The sequence below is a fragment of the Vombatus ursinus genome, unplaced genomic scaffold, assembly GCF_900497805.2.
Source record: "Vombatus ursinus unplaced genomic scaffold, bare-nosed wombat genome assembly UNPS02003778.1, whole genome shotgun sequence".
NCBI lineage: Eukaryota > Metazoa > Chordata > Mammalia > Diprotodontia > Vombatidae > Vombatus > Vombatus ursinus.
The window spans coordinates 55,615-65,406 of record NW_020943556.1 but is presented as its reverse complement, the minus strand read 5'-3'; the positions used below and the strand labels follow the sequence as shown (position 1 = coordinate 65,406).

The following is a 9,792-nucleotide window of genomic DNA, read 5'->3' as shown; positions in this document are numbered from 1 at the left end:
AAAAATAACAAAATTCATTTGGAAAAACAAAAAGACAAGAATATAAGTAAATAATGAAAAAAAGTGTAAAGGAAGTAGGTTTAGCCATACCATATTTTAAACTGTATTATAAGGCAATAATTATCAAAAATATCTGGTCTGGCTAAAAATGGATCAATGGAATAGAGTAGACATACAATTTATAGAAGCAAATAAACATAATACCTTGTCTTTGATAAGTGTGAAGACTTAAGATTTTGGGATAAGAATTCATTATTTGATAAGAAAAAAAATTGTTGGGAAAGCTGGAAAACAATATGGTAGAAACTGGACATGAACCAATGTCTCATACCATTTACCAAGATAAGGTCAAAATGGATACATTACTATAGAGAAATTTTACAAGAAAATTAGAAGAATATGGAACAAATTACTTATATGTTGGAGGGGATGTGGAAAAATTGGAACACTAATTCATTGTCAGTGAAATTGTGAAATAATCCAGCCATTTTGGAGAGCAATCTGGAATTATGCCCAAAGAGTTATTAAACTACCTATACCGTTTAACCTAGCAATACCATTACTTGGTCTATTTCCAAAGATGATTAGGGGAAAAGGGAAAGAACCTACATGTTCTAGAATGTTTATAGCAGCTCTCTTTGTGGTGGCAAAGAACTGAAAGTTGCAGAGATGTCCATTAATTGGGGAAAGGTTGAACAAGTTGTGGTATATGATTGTGATAGAATACTACTGTGCTATAAGAAATGATGAGCTCAATGATTTTAGGAAAACATGGAAAGACCTGCATGAAATAATGAAGAGCAAAATGAGCAGAATCAAGAGAATATTATAGGGGCAGCTAGGTGGCACAGCCTTGGAGTCAGGAGGACCTTAGTTCAAATCTGGCCTGAGACACATTACACTTACTGAGCAAGTCACTTACCCCCTATTGCCTCACCAGTAAAAAAAAAAAAAAAGAGTGAGAGAATATTGTATACAGTAAGAGCAATATTAACAACTTTGAACAAATAACTTATTTTATCTATTATAAATACCCAAATTAACTGTAAAGGACATATGAAGAAAGACACTATCTGCATCCAGAGAAAGAACTGATAAATAGCTGCATAGAATAATTTTACATATATATTTGTGTCTAATGGTAGCCATCTCTGGGGCTGGGGAAGAAACAAAATTGCATGATAATTTTGTTGCATGTTTGAAAGGAATAACAGGTTATGCATAGTAGATTTGCAGTTGCATGTACAATCATCTTTTTGTTGTACTATGTTGTGGAAATCCTTGTTTTATTCCATAAATTAAAAATTCAATTAAATTTTAAAAAAATCAAATGATGGAAGATTCAGTACAGGGAGGTAAAGCATGAATCAATGAGTCTAACAGAACTGTTTACCAAAGTAATTCCCCTATATAAAGGAAAAGTGCTGAGGTATAGCAAGCTCTGTTGAAATCTCTGGTCTATTCAGAGAAAGATAAAATAATGGATTAGCAACAACTAGACAAGATATACAAACCTAGTTCCCTAGAGTTCTCTGTGATTTCAGTGCATAAGCCATCCAGAGCCCTTTGCAGAATACTAAGTTTCTAGAAGTACAACAAAATAGTGGGTGCGGAATCTTAGACTTTGACTTTTGACCCCATTCTCTTAGAGCCTCACCTTCCTCATCTTCCACATGGGGATAATATGCTCATAAGCACTTGCTTCACAGGACAACAGTGAGAGTCAAAGTAGATCAGGTATGAAGAGCAATTTGTGAGGCTTAAAATGGTATATAAATGTCAATTATTCAATTTATATTTTAAAAACATATACCCAACCAACACTTCAACATGATTCTAATCAGAAACTTCCTTCTAAATAAATATTAGGAATAGTAATGATAAATAACATAAATTTAGAATCTATATACACATAAAAACTAAATATTGATGACGTAAGAAGAGCATTACTTATTATGTTCCTAAAAGAAATGTTCCTTTAAAATAATAATGTTCCTTGAAAAGAAAGTCACTTCCTGACTAAAAGTGAACAAAATTATGGCCTGTTAAAATAGTAAAACAGATTTATCATCCTTCATTTCTATTTATTCTTCATAGTATCTCATACCCCTGATGTGATCAATGTACATGTCTTTATTCCACCTGCTGGTGTTCTACACCATGAGTTTTCTCATGATATTGCCATCCCTTTGCCAGATTTTTAGTCTGAATAATGCAGTCATTGCCAGGATCCCAACTTTCCAGGGCCCCACAGTGTGTGTGTGTGTGTGTGTGTGTGTGTGTGTGTGTGTGTGTGCTGAGTGTGTTGTGGGCCAACATTCAGTCCGGCCTGATCACAAGCCCTGCCTGGCCATGGCACTGCTCCTGGGGAAGCCCAAGAACTGGCAGGCTGTTGCTCTTCTTAGTGATATGATGAGAATGTTAATGATGTTACTTGATGATGAGAAGGGTATTGTCCCACCCTGGAATGCCACCAATAAGCAGGCTACTTTCACAATTCATGTGGATGAACCAGGTGGAAAGAATGATAAGAAACTTCCCGTCCCTAAAATGGTAGAGTCTGAGGATGATGTGCTGGGTTTCAATTCAGTTGTTTTGCTACCACAAAGAAGAAAACCTTTGGTGTCCCTTGATTATCCAATAGATGGTAGTTTTGAATCCCCACCCCCTTACTATGGATATGTTTGTGGGACTGGAACCAGGAAAAAAACCACTAAATGTCAATAATTATCTGTACCTTAGGGAAACAGAAGTTAAGGGTAAGCCTAGAGTGGGCTATCAGAAGAAGCAGCAGCCAGACATAACCAACCGCGTGAGGGTTATCTTGGTGGACTGGCCAGTGGCGGTGGGGGAAGAATAGAAGCTCCACAATGAGGCTCTATGCTAGGCCACGAACTTTTGTTATTATTTAGTTGTTTTCAGTTGTGTCCAATTCTTCATAACCCCTATTGGGGTTTTCTTGGCAAAGATTTTAGAGTTGTTTTCCATTTCCTTCTCCAGCTTATTTTACAAATGAGGAACTGAGGAAATAGGGGTTAAGTGACTTGTGCAAAGTCACACAGCTAGTAAGTCTCCAAGGCTGGATTTGAACTCAGGTCTTCTTGACTCCAAGCTTGGTGTTCTATCCACTGCATCACCTAGCCACCTCACTACATAGATAGATTTCTCTCCTCGATGTGGGGGAAGCTTGAGCTGGTTGGGGACTACTGCCATGCTCTTAGCCTCAAAGTTTGGTGAAATCTACCCATCAGAAGTGGCTGAGTTTGTGTATATCACAGATTTCACACACTAAAAAGCAGGGCTTGAGAATGGAGCAGCTGTTGCTGAAAGGGCTTGCTCTTGACCCGTGCAGCACCAATAATCAACCAGTTTCTCACTTGGTATTTCCTATATCAGCAGCAGACAAATTCTAAAGTGGAGAGTTTAGTCATATTTCTAGGAGAGAGGGTTAAGTTTAACTGATACTAACCCATACCTGAAATCTCAGTTATTAGGGTGCTGCTCTTCCTACAGAACTCTACACAATCACTGGGAAAAGCTGGCCTGAATCATTAATCCAGAAAACAGGACTCACTTTGGAAAGTCTTAAGTCATGTTTTATGGATCTCCACCAGACCTATGTCAGAGCAGCACAGCATGCATAATAGACTATATGAGAAAAATACAAGACAGCAAAGTACCATGACATATCCCTCATCAACCCTCCTTTTAGTGAGCAGGAGACTCTGGCTGTAACTCCTACAGAACCAGCACTGTATAGTTGTTATTATTTTTTTTAATCTTAGTCCTAGGTTTATTCACAAAAAATTACGTTATGATCAATTACAGGTTATGAAATATCTTTTTAATTTTTATTTTAAATGTAAATTTCTTGTATATGCAATTGTCTTGTGTTTTTAGCTGTAGATGTAAGTGGTTTTATTTATACATGGTGAATATTAGCCCCATACTTTAGGATAAGAATTAATTTGGTGAAATTGATGGGTCACCTGTCTCACACACACACATGCCATTTCTCTCCAGTTCATTTTATAGGTGAGGAAACTGAGGAAAGCAAAGTTAAGTGATTTGCCCAGGGTCACACAGCTACTATGTATCTGAGTCTGGATTTGAACTCAGGTCTTCCTGATCTAGGCCTGTGCTCTATCCATTGTGCTACCTAGCTGCCCCTCACATATGTATAATCACATAAACATATGTATATATGTGTGCACAAAGTTCAATCCCTCCTCCTCCTCAAAGAACTCCCTCTTCTCCCCTCCACTTCTCACATCACCAAGATGCCTTCTCTCACCATCTCCTCCTTCATGAAGTGGCACTTTTCCTGGCCAAGACAAACCCTCTACATGCACAAGTGATCTCATTCCTATCTTCTCCAATAGATGGTCCCCTCTATTTTCCCTACTCTCCCACTAAATGTCCATATTGGCTACTTTCCTACTACCTACAGATATGCACTTGTCTCCCCCACCCAAAAAAACAAACAAGAATTCACTTTATCTGACCATCCCCATTAACTATCTCCTATATCTTTGCTCTCTTTTGTTGGCTAATTTCCTTGAGAATACTATCTTTTTGTTTAGAGGACTACACATGGCAAAGGCTTGTCTGATTCTACCGGAAAGGATTTTAGTATTTTTCCATTATATGTATAATGCCTGCCTTTACATAAGCTATCTCATTTTCATCCTCACAGCCCAGGGAGGTAGGTGTTCTCCTCCATATTACAAGGAAACTGAGGCAAACAGAGGTTGTGACTTACTTAGGGTCACAAAGCTAGTGTCTGAGGTCATATTTGAACTCAGGTCTCAAATCCAGATCCAGTGCTCTATCCATTACATCACCATTTTATCTAGTCTCCATTTAATGGAATTTTTTTCAGAGGCCCTTTGATTATAATTTTTGTGCTATAATAAAGATGTTTACTATTTCTTTTTCCACTGAAGAGTACTTTCTGAGGGGCAGATAGGTGGCACAGTGGATAGAGTTTTGGCCTTGGAGTCAGGAGGACCTGAGTTCAAATGTGGCCTCAGACACTTGACACTGACTGTGAGATTCTGAGCAAGTCACTTAACCCCAATTGCCTCACCAAAAAGCAAAAAAATTAAATAAAAAAGAAAGTTCTTTATGTCCTAGCACATAATCAATTTTTGTAATGGTGTCATGCGGAAAAAAAAAAGTCATGACTTTTTCCCACATTCATTCAGTAATTACCAGAGGCCTATTTTTGGTAAAATTCTATTTAGCTCTATAACTTCTTATATTTTTCTTAAATTTGTCTAGATCTGAAAGGTAAACATTGAGGTCCCACACTATGACAGTGTTGCAGTTTATTTCTTTGAGTGGTTCAATATACTTATCCTTTAACTATTTAGACATTATACTACTTGGCACACAGCATTGTATAACTGATAGAAAGTTGTCCTCAAAGTCAGGAAGAGCTGCATTCAAGTCTTGCCTGTGGCATACTAGCTGAGCAAATCATTTAATTTCCCAGGGGCTGTAAGCAATTCTCTAAATTGCAGAGGTCTCAATCTGAGTTTTCTTTAACAACAAATTAATAGGGGCAGCTAGATGGTGCAGTGGATTTAGCACCAGCCCTGGAGTCGGGATATGAATTCAAATCCAGCCGCAGACACATAACACTCATTAGCTGTGTGACCCTGAACAAGTCATTTAACCCAATTGCCTAGCCAAAAAAAAAAAAAAAAACCCAACAAATAAATAAATAAACAATGAATTAATACATTTCCTTATCTCTTACAACCCAGTTAATTTTTTGTTTTTCGGTCTGAGATCATGAATGTCAGTCTTTTAGATTCATCAGTCACATCAAATTCTGCTGCAGCTCATTTTAACAGTGAACAGTTTTAAATATTTCTTGTAAACAACTTCTTAGATTCCTAATTCTAGCAAATCTAACATTGTCTGATTTTTAATTCATATTGCTACCCTCTTGTTTTCTAGGTAAGTTCATCCAATTCACAACTACGATTGTGTTCTTCCCTCCCTCATAATCTGGTTTTATTTGTATCCTCTGGCCCCTTTACAAAAAAAGAAAAATGGGGAGGGGGGCCAGATAAAATTGGCACTAGTCTTCTGTAATTAGAGTGACTTTACCCAGCTTCTGTCTTTCCTCTTCACTCAACCCAGAGTTCTAACACTTTTTTAAAAATCCTCTGATTATCCCTCCATTGTTGAAATTCATGTTAACTGCCTCCCATAAATATTCCCAAATTTACACTCTCTTTTAGGCTCTTCCTCTGCTGCTGCCTATTTCCCTGTTGAATCTAACATCTTTCTACACATTCTTGAGTATTTAAGCCTTTTTGGCCTGGTTCTGAGAAGAGGTTCTGCCTCCATGTCTGTACATTGCTGCTGGCATGCCCCAATTACGGGCAGTAAATGCTCCATCTTATTCCTCATTTATTCCCTGGTAATTCTTCCCATGCCCCTTTTCCCCTTTTTTCTTTAGAAAATCAACAAAACCACACAAGCATCCTGTTGGTCTTTTTTTTTTTTTTTAATTCTCAGTGAGTCTTGAAGCTAGCTGGATTCTAAAGAATTCTCAAGAGTTCTCTTTCCCAATAAAAAGTAGTGCCAATATCATTCCTTAGTCCTTTCAGATTGCTCACATGTAGTTACCTTTCTAGGTTTCTCTTGTCTCTGATGTTTAAAAGATTTACCCATTCCTGTTCTTTTAATCAGGAAAACTTGAGTCTTCCATGGTAGGAAAAATCCATTCTTGCCCTTTCCTTCCCCCAACCATAGAATAATTAGTTTTGAAGGATGTTGTTCTTGTAAGCCTTTTAGAATGTTGAATTCCAGAATTTTCCTCTCTATCAGGCAATTTACAGCATATTCTTCTGACTGGTACTTGAGCTTTTTGGATTCCTCCAAGTTTTTTATTTGACCTGGAAGCTAAGGATTTTGGCCACTATATTTTTGGATGTATTCAATTTGGGTTTCTTTGGAGGGTTGGTTGGTAAATTCTATTTTCACTTTGCCCTGAGGTTCTTCCACACCCCTCCCCCCCCCAGAGAATTGGGGTTAAGTGACTTGCCCAGTCACACAGCTAGTGAATGTTATGTGTGTGAGGCCAGATTTGAAATCAGGTCCTCTTGACTCCAGGGGTCTATTCACTGTGCTGATGGGGTTGGGATCTGGATCCCAGAAAGGAAAAACCCTGGACTTCCCCACATGGCCAAATCCCTGGTGTTCCTCTGAGGCTACAGTCCTATCAACTGGCCTTTCATTGTGGCTACACCCAGTCTCCCAATTCTCTGTTACCCATAACCTAGTCTAGCCTTCCATTGTCTTACCTCCCTATCACCCCTGGCCACTTCCCACTCTTAATCCTAGCTAGGCTCCATTCTCCCCTGGCCGCGTGGTCCAGAAGCCTGGCGTTCCATTACCTCACTGTGGTCCCCTCGTCCCCCTCCCCCCAGCAAACTATCTGGTCACTCCTAAATCTCTCCCACAGTCTTTCTGTATATAAGGTCCACCTTGTCTCCATTAAGGTGCTCAGATTCTTAAAATCTAGCCAATAGTTCACAGGTGCTGATTCCTTAAGAGCCTGACTAATTTGGCGGATCTTTAATAAACCTTGTCTTTGGCTAAAAGGCTTGGGTTGAATTCTTTCAGGCAGGACCCGCGTGTCGTGGTCTCGGGGTCCCAGCACCCCTAAACCTCATTAGCGCCACCTAGCTGCACCATGTGAGTTCCCAGAACCTAGCACAGTGCCTGATACCAGAGCACTAGGTGCTTAATAAATGCTCTTTCATTCACTCATTCACCAGGTGTTACTAACCCACTGTTGACATCTGAAATACTGTGGACAAGGCTGAGTGGGGTGAAAGGAGGATAAGTATTCATACAGGTATTGTGATACTCTCATATCTAGTCCTCACAACATGTTGCAAGGCAGGTGCTGTTATCTCCGTTTTACAGTTGAGAAAAGTAAGGCAGATAGATATTGTGACTTGCTCAGGGTCACACAACTAAGTGTCTGAGGGCAGAGTTGAACTCGGGTCTTCATAACTCCAGGCCTAGAGCTCTACCCACTGTGCCACCTATCTGTTTCTAGGTAGCTTGAGAGGAATCACAGGCCTGGAGGGCAAATGTCCTGACAATGAAAACAGAACACTATCCAAAAATTAGCAGCCCAAGAGCCTGACCAAATTCTTGAACGTACTATTAGAGCCCACATCCGGGACCCCACATATTATGCTTACGGTACTGTCCACTAGTTAGTGAACATCTAGAAAATGGAGTGATGAACAAAGAAAGCAATTAAAAGCCAGTATGGCTTCATCACAAAGTCATGGCAGGCCACACATTTTTCAGTTTTACATTAATTGTTCAATGCCACCTTGACAAGAAGTCTTTATGGATGCCTCAGGAGTAAGTGCTTTTGTCTCCTCTTGTTTAACATCCACTCATTCAAAAAGCATTTAAGTATCGTTAGGGGCATGTGCCACCCCCCCACGACCCTCCCCCCTACCCCGGCAATCTGGAAAATCCGCATAAAAATTTTTGGCCTTCCCTTTGTATTAGAGAAGTCTGAATTGTTATGGTATTAAAAGATAAAATGTTATTATACAATACTATACATACATTTAAGGCATTTCTGAGTTTCTAAACTTTTTCTGTGTTACCTGCAGCTTCCGAAAAATTCCCAAAAAATTCTCATTTCTTATCCCAATCCATGATATACTGAAACTGTGATGGGCAGTCATGATGTGGAAGGGATAACTATCTATGTAAATGTAAAGGTGTGTATGTGGGGGAAGGGGGGGCACAGAGCCAGGCAAATCCAAGGGTTCTTAACCATATTCTCTGTCACACCCCTTTGGCAATATGGTAAGGCTCCAAGACCTCTTCTCGTAAAGTTTTTAAATTCACAAAATACAATAGTGGTGATGATAAGCTAGCATTTATATAGTACTTTGAAGGTTTGTAAAGTACCTTACAAATATTCTCATTTCATCATCACAACAATCTTGGGAGGCTGATGCTATTACCATCCCCATTTTACAAGTGAGGAAATCGAGAGAGAGATTAAATTGACATTCCCAGGGTCAGAGAGCTACTAAGTGTATGAGGCTGGATTTGAACTCAGGTCTTCCTGATTGCTAGGTCCATGCTGTTAGCTTCTGCACAACCTACTGGCCTTAATACACAGAAATAAAAAGGAAAATATTTATTTTTAAATGAAGTTATAAAAAATTTTTAAAAATAAGTTAACAGTCCCCAAGGTCCCCAGCCTAGATAAGTATCTTATCCCACTTAGAGAATGTGAGATTATTCCTCAATTAATAGGCTTCAGACTAAATGCAAAAAAATCCAATCAATTTACCTATCTTTGAAAGGCATTCAGTGAACTGTAGTAACCTTTCTGAGGAAGTCTGTCTGGATTAGCTGGAGAACTTGTCCACATTCTGTGCGGCTTGTACAAAACCAACAAACTAGAGAGACAGGTATTTAAACATCCAGCAGCTTTCACAGTGGTGAAAGTCTCACAGTCTCCAGTTAAACCCCCAGAAGGAATCATTTGTGGGATCACTTGGCCAGTCTTCTTTCATGCCACCACTCCCTAGCTCAGTAGGATCTCACTCTACACTCCAGCAACATTTCTCTTCTTATTCTTTGAACAAGACACTCATCTCCCAACCCCATGCATTTTCAATGGTGGTCCCCCATACCTGGTATTTTCTCCCTTATCTTTGCCTACTGGCTTTCCTAGCTTTAATCAAGGGAAATATTGTGCTCTAAAATTAGAGTCCACACTCC

General features: G+C 39.1%; 1 pseudogene; it reads left to right on the top strand.

Annotated features, from left to right (window-relative positions):
* Nucleotides 1–2,352: 2,352 nt before the first annotated feature.
* LOC114052713 lies at nucleotides 2,353–7,470 on the top strand (annotated as a pseudogene).
* Nucleotides 7,471–9,792: the final 2,322 nt, after the last annotated feature.